The sequence below is a fragment of the Schistocerca nitens genome, chromosome 1, assembly GCF_023898315.1.
Source record: "Schistocerca nitens isolate TAMUIC-IGC-003100 chromosome 1, iqSchNite1.1, whole genome shotgun sequence".
Lineage (NCBI taxonomy): Eukaryota > Metazoa > Arthropoda > Insecta > Orthoptera > Acrididae > Schistocerca > Schistocerca nitens.
This window is the reverse complement of record NC_064614.1, coordinates 220858491-220877040: the sequence shown is the minus strand read 5'-3', so window position 1 is coordinate 220877040 and position 18550 is coordinate 220858491. Positions and strand designations below refer to the sequence as shown.

General features: G+C 45.3%; 1 non-coding gene across 1 annotated transcript; it reads right to left on the bottom strand.

Moving 5' to 3' along the window:
- Positions 1 to 12280: 12280 nt before the first annotated feature.
- On the bottom strand, positions 12281 to 12364 carry Trnap-ugg (transfer RNA proline (anticodon UGG)). Its single transcript has one exon. It is a non-coding gene; the product is annotated as a tRNA-Pro (tRNA).
- Between the last annotated feature and the right edge of the window lie 6186 nt (positions 12365 to 18550).

Genomic DNA, 18550 nt, shown 5'->3' with positions numbered 1-18550 from the left:
AGTTCTTAATGCGTACTGGTAAATCGATAAACCGATAACACTGCGAGCTACTTCAGTTGTGTTTATAAATAATCATTTAGGTCCTGTTTAGTGCTTTGAAATACACTGTAGAATATATGTCCTGCTCCTGTCTAAGAAATATGAATGCACGAACTCCCTAGCGCACAAACAAAGGTGAGGCAAATTTCAAGACAGGCTCCGTCGTAAGTGTTCTTCCCAGTTCACATCTTTGTCGTCCATTAAGATCCAAAAAAAGATTTCTAGCCACTCCTACACTACCAATGCTGTGACAGCCGGCTTTTTAGACTTTTACGACGCCTTTCGGATAAACAGCAATAGTAAAGGATGACTGGGAAAACTGAACAGTACCATGACTTTTAGTACACAGCTTTTCGACGACAGCAGATTTCGTCCATCACTTGTAAAGCACGGTTTTACCAAGACGGCCGGCCGGAGTGGCCGAGCGGTTCTACTCACTTCAGTCTGGAACCACGCGACCGCCACGGTTGCAGGTTCGAATACTGCCTCGGGCATGGCTGTGTGTGTCGTCCTTAGGTTAGTTAGGTTTAAGTAGTTCTAGGTTCTAGTTGACTGATGACCTCAGATGTTAAGTCCCATAGTGCTCAGAGCCATTTGAACCATTTTTACCAAGACGCCAGTGATCAGAAGCAATGGTTGGACAAAAACATTGAAACACCGCGAGAAATGTATGCTGGAAAATAAAGGTAGATGCTAGCCAAGCCTGCAGGCGGCGCTGTTGTCTCTAACGGCAACTGTGCAATGCCCTCAGTACGTTGCAAGAGTCAGACGTGGTCAGAACACTGTTCTGTGTAGTTGTGACTACATTGCGTCGGAGCTAAGTGAATTCGAAAGTGGAAAAATTGTTGGTGCTCTTGAGGCTGGTGGTTCCGTAACCAAGGCAATCTAAGTGTTTGGCGTTTTAAGAGGCACCGTAAATACACAATTGGCCTTTAAAATTGCTACAGACGAGAAATTTAACCGACAGCAAGTAGATGCTGTGATATGCAAATTATTAGCCTTTCAGAGCATTCACACAAGGTTGGCGCCGGTAGCGACACCTACAACGTGCTGACATGAGGAAACTTTCCCACCGATTTCTCATACACAAACAGCAGTTGACCGGCGTTGCCTGGTGAAACGTTGTTGTGATGCCTCGTGTAAGGAGGAGAAATGCGTACCATCACGTTTCCGACTTTGATAAAGGTCGGATTGTAGCCTATCGCGATTGCGGTTTATCGTATCGCGACATTGCTGCTCGCGTTGGTCGAGATCCAATGACTGTTAGCAGAATATGGAATCAGTGGGTTCAGGAGGGTAATACGAAACGCCGTGCTGGATCCCAACGGCCTCGTATCACTAGCAGTCGAGATGACAGGCATCTTATCCGCATGGCTGTAACGGATCATGCAGCCACGTCTCGATCCCTGAGTCAACAGATGGGGACGTTTGCAAGACAGCAAACATCTGCACGAATAGTTCGACGACGTTTGCAGCAGCATGGACTATCAGCTCGGAGACCATGGCTGCGGTTACCCTTGACGCTGCATCACAGACAGGAGCGCCTACAATGAAGTACTCAACGGCGAACCTGGGTGCACGATTGGCAAAACGTCATTTTTTCGGATGAATCCAGGTTCTGTTTACAGCATCATGATGGTCACATACGTGTTTGGTGACATTGCGGTGAACGCATATTGGAAGCGTGTATTCGTCATCGCCATACTGGCGCATCATCCGGCTTGATGGTATGAGGTGCCATTGGTTACACGTCTCGGTCACGTCTTGTTCGCATTGACGGCACTTTGAACAGGGGACGTATCATTTCAGATGTGTTACAACCCGTGGCTCTACCCTTCATTCGATCCCTGCGAAACCCTACATTTCAGCAGGATAATGCACGACCGAATGTTGCAAGTCCTGTACGGGCCTTTCTGTATACAGAAAATGTTCGACTGCTGCCCTGGCCAGCGCATTCTCCGGATGTCTCACCAATTGAAAACGTCTGGTCAATGGTGGCCGAGCAATTGGGTCGTCACAATACGCCAGTCACTACTCTTGATGAACTGTGGTATCGTGTTGAAGCTGCATGGGCAGCTGTACCTGTACACGCCATCCGATCTCTGTTTGACTCAATGCCCAGGCGTATCAAGGCCGTTATTACGGCCAGTGGTGGTTGTTCTGGGTACTGATTGCTCATGATCCATGCACCCAAATTGCGTGAAAATGTAATCACATGTCAGTTCTAGTATAATATATTCGTCCAATGAATACCCGTTTATCATCTGCATTTCTTCTTGGTGTAGCAATTTTGATGGCCAGTAGTGTGAGATTTTAACTGCGTACAGGCAAAGTGGAAAAACATCATTCGCTAACACAACTCGGAGTAAAGTGTGTGTCGAGTGATAACGAAGGATGGCCATTGAACAGTATTGTGATGAAAAATGAGAGGACGACAACTGCAAAAGTCACTGCAGAACTGAATGTCGCAGTCGCGATCTCTGTCAGCGCCAAAGCAACACTAATGTACCTCCATAAGCAAGGATTGCGGGGCGTGCTGGAATTCCAAATCACACGTCAGTGTTACAAATGCTCGTAACAGATGAACGTTGTGCCGAAGCCACAAAAGCTGGACTATGGTGCAATAGAAGAAAGTAATTTAGTCGGATGACTCTTGCTCCACACTGTTTCCAACTTGTGACCGAGTTTACGTCCTAAGAGTGAAACACGACGAGAGATGGGTGGCGATCTGGGCATGCAGGATGCGTGGGATAACCACGAGAGTGCTACAGTCGTCATGCGAAATCGCACCCCAGATCGTAACTGCATGAGCTGTTTACGTTCGTGGAGCCACAACGGCCTGCTCCGTTCACCGCCACCACCTATCATCCTCGTGTGAATGGTCTGAAGATGGTCACATTCTCACTGAAACTCGTTACCATTACAAATAAATATTTTATTTCCTGTTTTTTTATCTATTTTAAAGTACATAACTCTGCTGACTTCGTTACAGTGAGCAGAAGGCTTGTGGTATTGTTGATTAGGAGACCCAAAGGGGTTGCCAGTCGCCTAACTCAGGGCTTCACAACATACGTGCTCGCGGAGCAAGCTGTGAGCAGCAAGGTGCGAGCACTGAGCAGCGCGAGCACGCTACCCCCACTACCGGACCAGAGCGGAGAGTGGGGAGAGTCACGTGGGGTACACAACAGCTGCCGCCAGTCGATGTAAATCCGCGGTCACCTGCAGGGATATCACTGACGAATTATTACTGCGACAAATGAAACAAATGAAGGAGAATGTACACGTGCCACATAATTTTATTAGCTTAGTGTATGCCTCTACCATCTGTAGAAACTGAAACTAAGAATTCCACGACAATCCTATATTTTTAACACTTTCTTCAACACTACTTAAAATATCACCTCCGGTTGTAGTGTTCTTCATGGCTACTACATCGAGGAGCTCCTCCCTCACCTGAAGATCTCTATTAACACCTCTAATAAATATAGCGAGCTGCGCTGTTCCAGTGATATCAACACTTTCGTCCAGAGCTAGAGAATACGCCATAAAATCTTTACAGATATTTGCAAGCTGGCTCTGGACGTCGTCTGCCATGTCCTGTATGCGACGCATAATGGTCATGTTAGATAATGGCACAATCTGAAACTGTTCAACTTGAGATGGACACAAATGTTCCGCTGCAACTACCAAACATTCCTTTATTAAATCGCCATCAGTTAAGGGGCGCAGGGATTTTGCTAAAAGCAAAGCAGTTTTGTAACCCACTCTGAGAGCTGCATCAGTTGATTTTTCTTCGTCGTCCAGATCTTCTTCGGATAGCTTCCTTTTAAGTTTAATAACTTCCTGTGCACGATCTGGTCAATCACATTTTCCACGTCCGTAGTCTTTCGCGTGGTACGACATATAATGTCGCTGCAAATTAAATTTCGTAAAAGAATTCAGCGTTTTGTGACATACTAAACATTTTGCAACACCATCTTTTTCTGTAAACAGATACTATTCCCCCCAATGGGGGTTGAACTGCGAAAGCATGGTTGGGGTTACACAATGGCGACTTCACATGATTCTTAACCAGCGAAGTGACTGTTAAGAGCTGATCGTAGTACTTTAAACGTTACACAGTCGGCGCGAATTCAATAGGCACGCTGCGGCCCTATTCAAACGTGCGCGCGCATTTCCCCTCCCTCCCTAGTCCGCGACCATGCGGCTGCTCGCGAGCACGTGCCTGAGCAGACGCGAGTACTCGCGCTCAAAACCGGCCAGTTGTTAAGCCCTGGCCTAACTGGATAAGGCCTTCCTTCCTCACGCACAATGGAACGTTTCCTTCGTGAAGTATGAGTGTTGTGTCTTCGCTTTATCAGTCCGCGGAAGATGACTGTGATGAGCGCATGTGGAGTTGGAGTACGACTTTTGTATTGTTGTCAACGATGAGACAGAAGTGAGAGGGGAGGGGCCCCACAGTCACTCTTTAACGTCTCATTAGTGCCACGGATTATGTAATCACTTTGGCTACGCTGGTCAATCCCGTGGTGCAATATTTGTAACCCAGTGGTGTTACTGTGCTACAAGATGAGAGGGCCCCTGTTCGTTCAGCTCAAACCGCCCAGGACTGGTTTTGTGAACACGCATATCCCCTTCCACCACAGTTACCAGATCTCAAAACTACTGAGCCTTTAAGGTTTACTTCGGAGAGAAGGGTGGGCGATTACTACCCACCACCATCATCGTTACCTGATCTTGCCACTATTTTGTGCGATAAATGTTATGATTTCCTTGAAAAACATATGGGTCACGTATGTGTCCATTCCGAGACGACGGAAGCTCTTTTGAATGCCAACGTTTTTTTTTTACGCATGGTAATGTGTTGTGTTTTTGCTGTTCCAATATTCTGTCCACCCCTGCATTGTCGTCGTCGCAGATGTATAGGAGTTCAAAAGTACTCGTAGATACTATTGATGTAACTGGAGGTTCCGCTAAGCGACAAATTATTGTAGAGGCTAATGCGTGTAGAGATTTTTCTGTGCTAGTGAACACCATTTTTACTGGAAGGTCATTGATGACTGAAACACATGTAGGTGGTTCACATGCAGACACTGAAGGTTTGTAGTCATTTACTGACACCAGTATTAAAGCTTGGAAACTTCACTCCGATCTAGTTAAAATCAGAGAATGACTTCCTGTTTCATTTGCAGCCGCTTCAACTAATATCTCTGAATTCTGTGACTCAGTGATCTTGGGAATCTGAAGTATTAAACTAAGATTTAGATGCAGGAAAGAACTATTTATACCTTTGGGAGTCCAAATTTGATGGCATGCATAAAATACTCCTAAAGTCCCCTATAAACTCCTAATATTGTAGAAAATACGTAGTAGATAAGGTGAATAGACATCCGTGTCTGTAAACATAATGTGTCCAAACTATGTGGAAAAAAAAATGAGAAGAGTGTGAACCACTGCATCGCGTCTGCTGTGTTAAAGAGTGACAATAATTTGTTGTGACTCAGCTATTTTTTGCACGTGTAGTCAGCCAGTTACTGTTGTACCGATATCCAGGTGCAAACGATACACACAAACTTAAAACGTCGTTTTGCATACAGTTGACACTGATAGTCCGCCAAAGAAAGGAGAAGATTGGGATTTAATGTCTTGCCACCGACAAAATCATTAAAATCGTAACTCACAATGATACTAGGCAAGGATGAGTAATGAATTCATTCGAGTCGTTTCCAAATGAACAGTACAGGCATTTATCATTAGCGATTTTAAGGCAACTTACCGGACTCTTGAGGCTCGACATGTATTTCGCTCCCCTGAATTCTGAAATACACTGCCAACATCGTGTCAGGTTGGTACAGATCATAATTATAAGAGTATAAATAAGTTGGTCAGTGAACTTAAATGGGAAATTTTTGAAAGACATACTTTGTTCTCGGGAAATCCTACTGGGTAAATTGAGTTTTCTGATGAGCCACAAGCAGGACTTCGCTACAGGACACAGGTCGAGTATAATGAATGTGATTCTGGAGAACTGGCTGTCACTGATGCAGCAACTTGAGATACAGTAAGATGAAATACAACCAGAATTCCCACGAGCATCGTTAATTCAAGCCCTGATGAAAACGTCTGTCAAGATATCGATTACATTATAACGCCGTTTATGACCGTTGCAGCCACTTGATGTGCTAATCTGTGGGAAAGGTTCGTTCTTGTGCATGCCTACCTGCACATCAAAGTTTCAACTTCAGTGGTTTAAAAATGAACGTTCTGAGGTGGAAAGCAGAACTTTAATCTGAATTGCGAGCATGAGCGAAACTTTTAATAAATAAATGTTATCCCATGAAAGGTAATTAGAGTGTCCGCAAGCTTAATGATGAGTAAAATTTTTTGGCAGTCAATAGCTGTCACCATCTCATTCTGATGGCTGTAAAGAAAATTTTATTATCATTTACTTCTGCGTTTGACGTTTGGCTTTAGTGTTGAATGCCGTTCATTAAAATGAACCTTTCAAGTTAATCATTTTTATGCGAGTCGTGAGTGGCTATATTATTGCATTTCTTTACCTGGGTTCTCGAGTACTAAGCGTAGTACAGTCTTTGGCTGGTAAAGCGAAAGTATATCTTCAGTCGATACTTTGGAAATTTCCTTGGTTTACCGACCAGGTATCCATGTGGCAGAGTTCGGTCGAAGCGTGTGGCACTGAACGTTAGTCAAACGCATCTTGCTTTCTATATTGTCAAATGTTTTTTATTCCAGTCTTTGATCACAATATCAATTCTTTTGACGATGACCGGTTTCAGTCAGTAATGACCATCCTCACATCTTTCCTACACCGCGTTCTAAGGTGGTAAGGCCGTAATGGCGTCGTCAAAACATAAAAATATACTCTGCACAGCATCGTCAAATAGATCTAAATTAAGGTGTAGAATAGGACACATCGTGTGGACGATGCGTGCACGTGCAACACCTTGTCGCCTACGTGTGGTTTCGCCGTCGTTCAAACACTTTCCAAGGATGCTCACGGTCGTAGCACGTGAGCTGTCTACCAGTTTCGCCGTTTCCGAGATGCTCGTTCCTAGGTGTCTGGCCAGAGCTTCACAAACTGAGCAAGACAGTAATGCGAGGGTCCACCTCTGGCCCCTATGCAACCACTTATTTGACTTGTCATTGATTGACAGAGTTGCTGGATGACCTCCTTATGGATATAGTGTCAAATTCTGTCCAATTGGCGAGTTGGATTGTCAATATCTCCGAGATGATTGGAGGGTCCTGCCCATAATGGTCCAAACGTTCTCAACCGGGGAGAGATCCTGCGACGTTGCTGGCCATGGAAGGGCTTGGCAAGCACGAAGACAAGCAGTAGAAACTCTCACCCCGCGCGGGCGGGTATTATCTTGCTGAAATGTGCGCTCAGGACAGCTTGCCATGAAGGGCAACAAGACGGTGCGTAGACTATGGTCGTTGTACCGCTGTGATATAAAGGTGTCACGGATGACGACGAAAGGGGTTCTGCTATGCAATCATTCCTACTTGTTGGGGTTATGGCCGGCGACAATCAGGTTGGTACCCCACCACTGTCCGGGACCTCTCCAGACACGTCTTCGCTGATAATCTGGGCTGAGTTCGAAGCGGGACTCATCAATGAAGACAATTCTACCCCAATCAATTAGATTCCAGGCCAAAGACTTGATGGAGACGCCCCAGACAGCGGTGGGTTACCAATCCGATTGTCGCCCGCTATATGGCCTCACAACCAGAAATGATGGTCTGTGACTTCATTTTATAGCAAGACCCCTTGGGTTGTCATTCGTGTAACTACTACAGCACAAAGATATGTCGATTATATTCTACGCCCAGATTTGTTGTCCTTCATGGCAAGCAATTCTGTCCTTACTTTTCAGCAAGATAATCCCCTCTCGCGCAAGGCGAGAGTTTATTGCTTGTCTTCGTGCTTGCCAAACCATACCTTGATCAGAAAGCTCGTTGGATCTATTCCCAAATGGTTCAAATGGCTCTGAGCACTATGGGACTTAACAGCTATGGTCATCAGTCCCCTAGAACTTAGAACTACTTAAACCTAACTAACCTAAGGACAGCACACAACACCCAGCCATCACGAGGCAGAGAAAATCCCTGACCCCGCCGGGAATCGAACCCGGGAACCCGGGCGTGGGAAGCGAGAACGCTACCGCACGACCACGAGATGCGGGCGATCTATTCCCAGTTGAGAACGTTTGGAGCATTATGGGGAGGGCCTCGAACCATCTCGAGGTCATGAGAATCTAACGCGCTAATATGACAGAGTTTGCACGCTATTCCTCAGGAGCACATCTAACAGCTTTATCACTCAATGTCAAGCCAAGTAACTGAATGCATAGGAGCCAGAGGTGGACCAACCCGTACTGACTTGCTTACTTTATGAGGCTCTTGCTCTTGAATAAATCATCCAATTTTTCTGAAAAACATCAACACATTTCCGTCCCATTCGGATAATTCGTTCGTGGTGTGCTGTCTTTTCTTTGTGCGTGTGCGTGTGTGTGTGTGTGTGTGTGTGTGTGTGTACTTTTCTTGTCGGATTTCATGCCCGCAACGCTAACAAAAGTTGACAGTTGTCATAATGATTTGTCTCATAAGTATATATTCCAGTCTCTGTTTTCTATAGTCTTTTTTTTTTTACCTGTGCAGCAGCTTATAGTATCACGGAAGTTATTCCTTTGTCTTTTGACACTTGGTCTACTATCCTCTTCCTTCTTCTAGCCAGTGTTTTAAACATATGTCTTTCCTCACCGATGCCGCCGAGACCCTCCTTATTTTCTATTTTGTGAGTCCATTTGATTTTCCAGAAACATGCTGTAACTCCACAAATCAAAGCTTTGCTTCTCTTCTTTTCTATACTTCTATACTGCAAAGTACATTCTCAGAACTTTTCGTTCGCTGCTGTCACGAGACTTCTTTTGATTATGAACGCTCTCTTTGCTTCCGCTAGTCTGCTTCTTATGTCCTTAGTTCGTCCATCGTTCGTTACTTCCAAGGTAGCAGAATTCTTTCACTTTGTCTACTACACAATATCCAATTTTATTAAGTTTGTGGCTGATCTCATTTTTGCTACCTGTGGGTAGTTTCGTCTTTATCCGAAAGCAGACTTTCTCGGCGAATTTCGCTGATGAAATATTCTCCGATTATCAGCCGACTGGTGGCGTTATCTCGTTGCAATGTTTCGACGATTGGCCTACTCTTCGTCTTCGGCACGACTCCGTTGATAGCTCGAGAAGATTTCATCAATTTCATCTTTACTTAGGATCTATCACAGGACATCGGTGGACTATAGTAGGCGAGAGCAATCCGTCGATGTATTTCTTGTGATAGTGGGAAAATTATTAGGTGGGTCTAGGACTTATTCGTCTTCTTGTTGTCCGTGAATAACCGTGTCCGACGTAGTTCTAAAAGATAATGAACAATTATTTAACAACCAGGGTTAGAACTTTTTTACTGCTTTATTCACTTGACGAGATAAGAAGTACTCAGTCTTGTTATCAAATGTTACGTGGCCCATTACGTCAGATACCCAAAACTTTGATGAGATTGAATATACCGATACTAGTCACGTGAATAAACACATAAAGTCTTAAACGTGGACGTGGAATGACTGTCCTTACTCTTCCTGAAACAGGCGGATACCTGACCGAAAATAAAGGCGCCCTACATAATAAGCCTAGTCTTTAGAAGAAGCCTCGTCCACAGATTAAAGTACTTACAGTTGTTGGGCAGCCCGTTGTACACTATCCCATCAAAAGTATCCGGACACCAATCCGTGGAGATTAGTATTGGGTATATCCACCCTTCGACTTTATGACGGCGTGAACTCTACTGGATACACTTTCAGTGAGGTGTCTGATTTTCTGTAGAGGAACAGAAACCCATTATTCCTCAAGAGCCTAAGCTAGAGATAGTGAAGATGCTGGACGCTGGGTTCTGGAGCGAAGTCAACTTTATGACTCACCTCAGAGGTGTTTCACCCCTCACCCCATTCCAAGGATCCAAAGAACTACAGTCCAGAGAAATGAACTAGTGTTAGGGATGGGCCTCTTACATTTTTTTATTTTCTTTAGTAGGTTGGTGGACTGGTAGCGAAGGGACTCTGGGCAAGTCAGTCCATTGCAGGTGTGTTATTGGTCAAACCCACTGCCTCACAGATGCTGCCTTATGACAGGGTACATTGTACACAGTACGCAGTGTTGCAAAACGTGTTCGTATCCTTCTGCATTTAGCGTAAGCAGAATAAGGGGACCACAACCTAACCATGAAATACACACCCACACCCTAACACTATCTCCTCCATACTTTGCTGTTGGCACCACACCTGATGACAGGTAACTTTCTCCAGGCGCTCACCAAACCCAAACCCTGCACTTGACACGTTCCACATCATATCGGCTACCGTATCGTGGGATTGATCAATGGAACACGCAACCAACTGACTAACTTCTTCTCTACTGACACACAATTCTCATTGCACCCTTTTATACAGGAGGGTCCGCCTGGTGTGACATCTAGTGGTCAATTCCTCGTTATAAAGAAGTGTATGGATATTTTTGATCATGTAGCGTATTTCCTATTGTAGTCGGCAAATTACTAGGTGGGTACAACGGTTTGTTCGTCTTACCGTTTCTGTGAATATCCTCGGCTGGATTAGTTCTAGAAGACAAAGAGTAACCCTTTCACAACCACTGTTAGGAATTATTTATTCATTTATTCACTTAACTAGTTCGCCATATTTGGTGTCATTATCAAATGTTGCATTGTTCATTATGTCGGATCCCCAGATAAGTGAGAATGAAATTTAATGTATCGAATCCAGTCATTTGAATAAAAACATAAAGCGTTAACAGGGTTATCCGCACCCTGCCTGAAACGGACAGGCACCTTTACGAAGCAGGCCGGTGTGGCCGAGCGGTTCTACGCTCTACATTCTGGAACCGCGTGACCGCTACGGTCGCAGGTTCGAATCCTGTCTCGGGCACGGACGTGTGTGATGTCTTCAGGTTAGTTAGGTTTAAGTAGTTCTACGTTCTAGGGGACGGATGACCTCAGATGTTAAGTCCCATAGTGCTCAGAGCCATTTTGAACCTCAACGAAAATAAAGACGCAGTACGTAATGAAGCCAGACTTTTTTAAGAAGCCTCACCCTCTGATAAATGGCTTACAGTTCTAGTCGTTGGGCAGTACACTGTACGTCGGCGAAGAACGTGTTCGGGGTGATGTTTAGCTGGCGAGCTACTGCACCCAGAGGACCCGCGACATAAATGTGGGCTCGTGTCGCACGTGATGCGGTTCCCTAGATTAATCGGTTCTCGGCTTATCTCAGAAGATGACTTCAAACGCCACGCCGCCGGCCAGCGCAGCGATATCTGGAGGTGCCGGCGCTGCTCTAAGGCGCGCGAGTACACACACAGGCGCACCTGGCCATCCGTCTTGCTGACAGGCCAAACACAGCTATCGTGCGCGAGCCCTCCTGCCTGCGGCGGACAGCGGCTGACCATACGCAGCGAGCACCGAAAACGTGACAGGCTTCCACGCCTTTGGCTCTGAGCACTATGGGACTCAACTGCTGTGGTCATAAGTCCCCTAGAACTTAGAACTACATAAACCTAACTAACCTAAGGACATCACACACATCCATGCCCGAGGCAGGATTCGAACCTGCGACCGTAGCGGTCGTGCGGTTCCAGACTGAAGCGCCTTTAACCGCGCGGCCACTCCGGCCGGCTCACGCCTTTGGATCCGAAATGGAAGATGTGCACGTTCTTCCTGATATGCTTAACGAAATCTTGGAAGGTATACCTTATACTGACCCAGGGGACCGCCCATTCCAAGGATCCAGAGAAATTAACTACTATATTGGAGGACCTCCTACAACATCTTTTTATTGGGGTGGACTGGTAGCGGCGATGGTTCAAATGGCTCTGAGCGCTATGGGACTTAACTTCTGGGCGCTACAGTCTGGAGCCGAGCGACCGCTACGGTCGCAGGTTCGAATCCTGCCTCGGGCATGGATGTGTGTGATGTCCTTAGGTTAGTTGGGTTTAAGTAGTTCTATGTTCTAGGGGACTGATGTCCTCAGATGTTAAGTCCCATAGTGCTCAGAGCCATTTTAACCATTTTGAACTTAACTTCTGAGGTCATCAGTCCTGTAGAACTTAGAACTACTTAAACCTAACTAACCTAAGGACAGCACACACATCCATGCCCGAGGCAGGATTCGAACCTGCGACCGTAGCGATCTCGCGGTTCCAGACTGAAGCGCCTAGAACCACTCGGCCACCCGGGCCGGCTAAAAATGTTCAAATGTGTGTGAAATCGAATGGGACTGAATTGCTAAGGTCATCAGTCCCTAGGCTTACACACTACCTAACCTAAATTTACCTAAGGAAAAACACACAGACCCATGCCCGAGGGAGGATTCGAACCTCCGCCGGGACCAGCCGCACAGGTCATGACTGCAGCGCCCTAGACCGCTCGGGTAATCCCGGTAGCGGCGATGTTGCCACTCTTAAGTCTCTCAGTAACACAGTAAAAATACATAAAAGTACAACGGTATCAGCAAAAACTATTATCTGAAGACTGATGAGACTGTTGTTGTTGTTCTACGTAGTTTTGAAATCCTATGGGGATAACGATGCAGTGGACTCGTGACCAGGAATTTGGAAACAGATTAGATTTCGTAGGAGGTGACACGAAAAAAAGATCATGGCAAGGAAATGGGAAGGGTCAAGAGACTGGTTCTAGGCGGTAGGAGATTGAGAGGGTTGCATTTATGCAGGAAAAGGTCGGGTTGATGCTTTCATTTGGGATGAAAGATGTAGAATAGTTTGATAGGATGGTTAGATTTCAGAAATTGTGGTGTAGAGGGGAAGGCAATTGAAAGAAAAAGTGTCAAGTGGCGTTTTTGGCAATGAAGTCACGAGTGCCACGTTGAGATGCCAAAACGAAAATGGTTTTCTCCTTTCCTGATAGTGTGTCAGATCTGTGTCTTAGGCATAACTATTGGATGTAAGTGATGGCAATGAATATATGTATGGTGTGACGCTATGTTTGTGTTGTATTGTGATGAAATAAGGGATAAGATGGAACCTGTTGGGGCCGGCCGCGGTGGCCAGGCGGTTCTAGGCACTTCAGTCCGGAGCCGCGTGACTGCTACGGTCGCAGGTTCGAATCCTGCCTCGGGCATGGATGTATGTGATGTCCTTAGGTTAGTTAGGTTTAAGTAGTTCTAAGTTCTAGGGGACTGATGACTTCAGATGTTAAGTTCCATAGTGCTCAGAGCCATTTGAACCATTTTTTGAACCTGTTGGTGACGAATAACTCATGGTTCAAAATGGCTCTGAGTACTATGGGACTTAACAGCTGAGGTCATCAGTCCCCTAGAACTTAGAACTACTTAAACCTAACTAACCTAAGGACATCACATACATCCACGCCCGAGGCAGGATTCGAACCTGCGACCGTAGCGGTAGCGTGGTTCCAGACTGAAGCGCCTAGAACCGCTCGGCCACTCCGGCGGGCGAACTCAAGGTGCCACCGAGATGAACATCTGTATCCAACTGATGGAGCACGATGTACAGTGTCAGAAGTTGGCACACAATTAGATGCTGCAAAAATGTTTGAAATTAAATCAAGCTACTGGTGCAAAATCTTGTGTTCAGGAACTTCATGCCACCACCTCTCCTCTCCCTGCCAGTGAAACATTTGTGGTGAAAATTAATTCCACCACCAGGACTCGAACTGGCTATCTCCAGGTCGGGCCCTACACACAGGTGTGAGTTACTGATCTCGGTTACATAAATGGGTTAAGGCGGGTGGAAATATCCCCAGAAAGGACACGGAGTGTGTAGAGATGTAAGGAAGGGGGTAGTGTTGGTAGAGACTCTGCAAATAGATAGGTTTCTCAAGCATGGTGGATAAGGTGGGGTGAAGGGATCGATTTTGCTGGAGGCGTAGGACTACCGAAGGTACTCCAGGTGTTTGACAAATGTTCAAAAATGGTTCAAATGGCTCTGAACACAATCGTACTTCTGGGGTCATCAGTCCCCTAGAATTTAGAACTACTTAAACCTAACTAACCTAAGGACATTACACACATCCATGCCCGAGGTAGGATTCGAAACTGCGACCGTAGCGGTCGCGCGGTTCCGGACTGTAGCGCCTAGAACCGCTCAGCCACCCCGTCCGGCTAGACAAATGTGAGAATTTTGTCAATTGGAACAGGATATGCGTGGAGGAGGGCAATATGGTACGGAAACTGATGTGGAATGCACGACGTTCAAGGATTGAGTGATGGAGTAAAATTTTGGAGAAGAGAAAATCCATGCATACTTGAAGCTGGATCTGGCGCGGTTCTTGTAGATATATAGATATATGTATATAGTAGTGGGATTGTATCAAGTAAAGTTCTTGTACATGTATGAATATATATTAGTATATATAGTGGTGGGGATAAATCCCTGCCTTCAGATGGTTAGCAGTTTTTGTGGAGGTCACCAGTCCTCTGGTTTGCTGTGGTGCACCACAACTTCGTCTCCTGTGCCAACCTCTTCATCCCTGAGTAGAACTTATACGACTTCCTTAATTGTTTGTTGGATATATTCCAGTGTCTGGCGTGGTTAGCAGGTGGGAATTCCGAGTTAGCCTTTGACGACGTGTTTGTGCAAGGTATTTTAGATAAGTCAATTGGACTGTGAGGTAGATGCCACAAAAAGGGGAAGTTCGGGTGCTTTTTTGCCTATAATTATTGTCTAGATATTTGGAAGAGGTGAAATAATGGAGGGAGTTGGAAGTTTGGCTCATTCGACCCCAGTCTGACTCCAGCAGAGCAAAAGGCGGAGGTGTGACACGTTGGGCACGCTGGTTAAGAAGTTAGGTTCGTGGGAATGACGACAACTGAAAACACAGCACGCCGAGGTGGGTGGCGTCGGAGCTAACGAGCGGAGCGTGGGAGGCTTGGCAGCTGGCACAACATGGCGGCTGACCATAAATCGCGGACGTCTTGCGGTGGCTGGCGGTGGCGGAGGCGCGACGGAAGGCATCCATCAGCGCGCCGCCGGCACCTGTTGGGCAGCGAGTGTTTCGGCCCGCCCCCTGTTTGTTACGTCCTCAATGGGCGCGCCGGCTGTCAGCGCAGCGCGAAAATAAATACCGCGCCGCCGTAGCTCACGCGCTATGGGAGCGCTCTGGCAGATTAAGGCAATCACAACATGCCCGCCGAAATCTTCAGAATAGTCGCGGGCTGCCTTTGATCTGCAAACAGGCCGACTGATGATGTAGCCGTCGTCAGGACGAGCCCCGTTGTTCCACACCTAGCTTACAACTAAGTATGAGTAACATCGTGTTATTCCTGTTTACAACACAGTGACTTAAAATGGATTCTCAGTGATTAGACAATGGCATACCACTGTATAATTTACACCGTTGTGGAATTAGAGGTACATTAGCGTGGCTCGGTGACTTAATAAGTGCCAGACTACTTATCTGAACGTCTAGGGCTCGCTTCTTCGTTGGTCGTAGGGTTATTTCTGTTTCTTATCGCTTCATTCCCATCTGGTAATGATTTGTTAACATCGAACCTGTCAAGCTGCACCACGCAGTTCATGCTAAGTTGTAGGTCTCCCAATATCAGACTGGGCAAGTCATCTCAAAGGTCAAAAGAAAGTTTACTCTTCTTTCGCGGCATCGGTCTACCGACTGGTACGATGCGGCCCGCCACGACTTTCATTCATGTGTCAGTCTCTTCATCACAGAGCAGCACTTACACTCAACTTACTTAACTTATTATTTGATAACTTTGCGCGCGCTCCTTCACTCGCGTAGACTGAATAGTCTGCACAGAGTTTTTTTTTCTTTAATCGAATTTCTATGTTGTAGGCAAATTGCAACAGCACATTAAATAAGATCACAGAAACATGGTCTTTGCCGAATATATTTCGGACCAAGAACCGATTCTGGTAGTTAAGAGTCCAAGGTTCTTGTTACTCATGTCCTTCGCGTTCTTGTGGTGGTATTTCCATGGCCCCTAACACACGTTCTTTGTATCAAAACGAGAAATGAAATGCGAGTTATCAAAGATTTAGCTTTAAAAATTTTTAATGTATCGAAAAATTCTCTTAAAAATTTCCATCCCCCATTTAATCCCCTCAGTGATTGAATTTCCAAAAACAATGAAAAACCTATGTTTTCATTTCTAACTGAGAACCGAAATATGAATTGTCACAGACATAGCTTTAAAAATGCTTTCACAATGAAATATTTTCATAAAACATTTCACCAGCTATTTCACCCCTTTATGGGTTGAATATCCAAAAGCAGTGAAATGAGTATTTTTTTATTTCTAACAGAGAAGCCCAAACACAAATTTTCATAGAGTTATCTTCAGGAATGTTTGCATAATGAAATATTTCCATAAAACTTTTCATCCCATATTCCACCACCTTAAGGTGTGGAATGCCAGTTACCAAACGACGCCTGCAGTATAAGATCGATACCAGATGCAGATTTCAAGTTTCTAGCTTAATTATTTGGGCTGGGCGATGACGAGTCACTGAGTGAGTCGGTCAGTGTCTTTAATATGTAGACAGAGACCGCATATATTTATTTCATTATAAATGACAATTCAATACTGATAATTTTCTACAGTCAGTTAATGAGTGGTAAGATGTATTGCCTGTTGCCTTGTATCTCGTAATCCTCGGCCGATGCGTGTTCGATGATTTTTCTTGGGTTCCGCCAGCACGAGCGGGTGTCACTGTCAAAGGTTCTCTCTACATTTCTGGATGTGGATTCGAGTCGAACCCGTTGCTGGAGACTGTACAGCACAAACGAAAGCGGCGAGTATAGGACAAGAAAACACGTAAACAGTCCTAATACGACGTATTAGGAGTACATACGTGAGTACATGAACGTCTTATAACACAGTCACTGAGAATCCAAACTGCAGGTATGCCCGTGGAGAAACCGCATTACAATAAGCGTTTCCAGTGGTCAATGTTCATGAGAAAGCAAGCTGGAGCCTGTCTCCTCATCGATGCCCGCACATTAAAAAAATCCCAGGCGTGTTATCAGCGCACTGACAATCATCCACAATGCGTTTCAGAGTTCGTCGACTCTATCAGCAGTGCTGGAGTACACCGAATCTTTTTGTTATCTCCGGACATAGGCAGAAAATCCAAGTGGTTCAAGTCGATGGATCTGGGAGCCCATGATATTGGCATTTGATGACGGAGAAGCTCGCTGTACATTCTATAACAGCAGCATAGAAGTCTGCCGCTGCACCATCATGCAGGAACCACACACATGATTTGATCAAGAATATGGAAATACCGCGAGAAATGTATGCTTGAACACAAACTCAAATGCTAACCCAACCTGCAGGTTGCACTGTTGCATATGACCACGAAAGTCACCTCTGCAGTGTCACCAATTCGTTTCAAGTGTCAGTGGTGATCAGAACAGCGTTCCGTTTACTTGTGAGAGCGTTATGTCAGAGCTAAGTGTTTTCGAACGTGGGAAAATTGTTGGTGCTCTGGTGGTGGCTGCTTTTGTTGCCAGGTAGCCGACGTGTGTCGGTTTCAAGAGGCAGAGATTTATATCGCATACAGAGAAAGTGGGAAAATATCATCCACTAAGTCACAACGCGGATAAAAATGTGTTTTGAGTGATCATGACTAAGAATAAGAGGACGACAGTTGTATATTGAGCAAGCAGTAAAGGAAACGAAAGAAAAGTTCGGAGTAGGTATTAAAATCCATGGAGAAGAAATAAAAACTTTGAGGTTCGCCGATGACATTGTAGTCTGACAGAGATAACAAAGGACTTGGAAGAGCAGTTGAACGGAATGGACAGTGTCTTGAAAGGAGGGTATAAGATGAACATCAACAAAAGCAAAACGAGGATAATGGAATGTAGTCTAATTAAGTCGCGTGATGCTGAGGGAATTAGATTAGGAAATGAGGCACTTAAAGTAGTAAAGGAATTTTGCTATTTGGGGAGCAAAATAACTGATGATGGTCGAAGTAGAGAGGATATAAAATGTAGATTGGCAATGGCAAGGAAAGCGTTTCTGAAGAAGAAAAATTTGTTAACATCGAGTATTGATTTAAGTGTCAGAAGTCTTTTCTGAAAGTATTTGTATGGAGTGTAGCCATGTATGGAAGTGAAACATGGGCAATAAATAGTTTAGACAAGAAGAGAATAGAAGCTTTCGAAATGTGGTGCTACAGAAGAATGCCGAAGATTAGATGGGTAGATCACATAACGAATGAGGAGGTACTGAATAGAATTGGGGAGAAGAAGAGTTTGTGGTACAACTTGATTAGAAGAAGGGATCGGATGGTAGGATATGTTCTGAGGCATCAAGGGATCACCAATTTAGTATCGGAGGGCAGCGTGGAGGGTAAAAATCGTAGAGGGAGACCAAGAGATGAATACACTAAGCATTCAGAAGGATGTAGGCTGTAATAGGTAC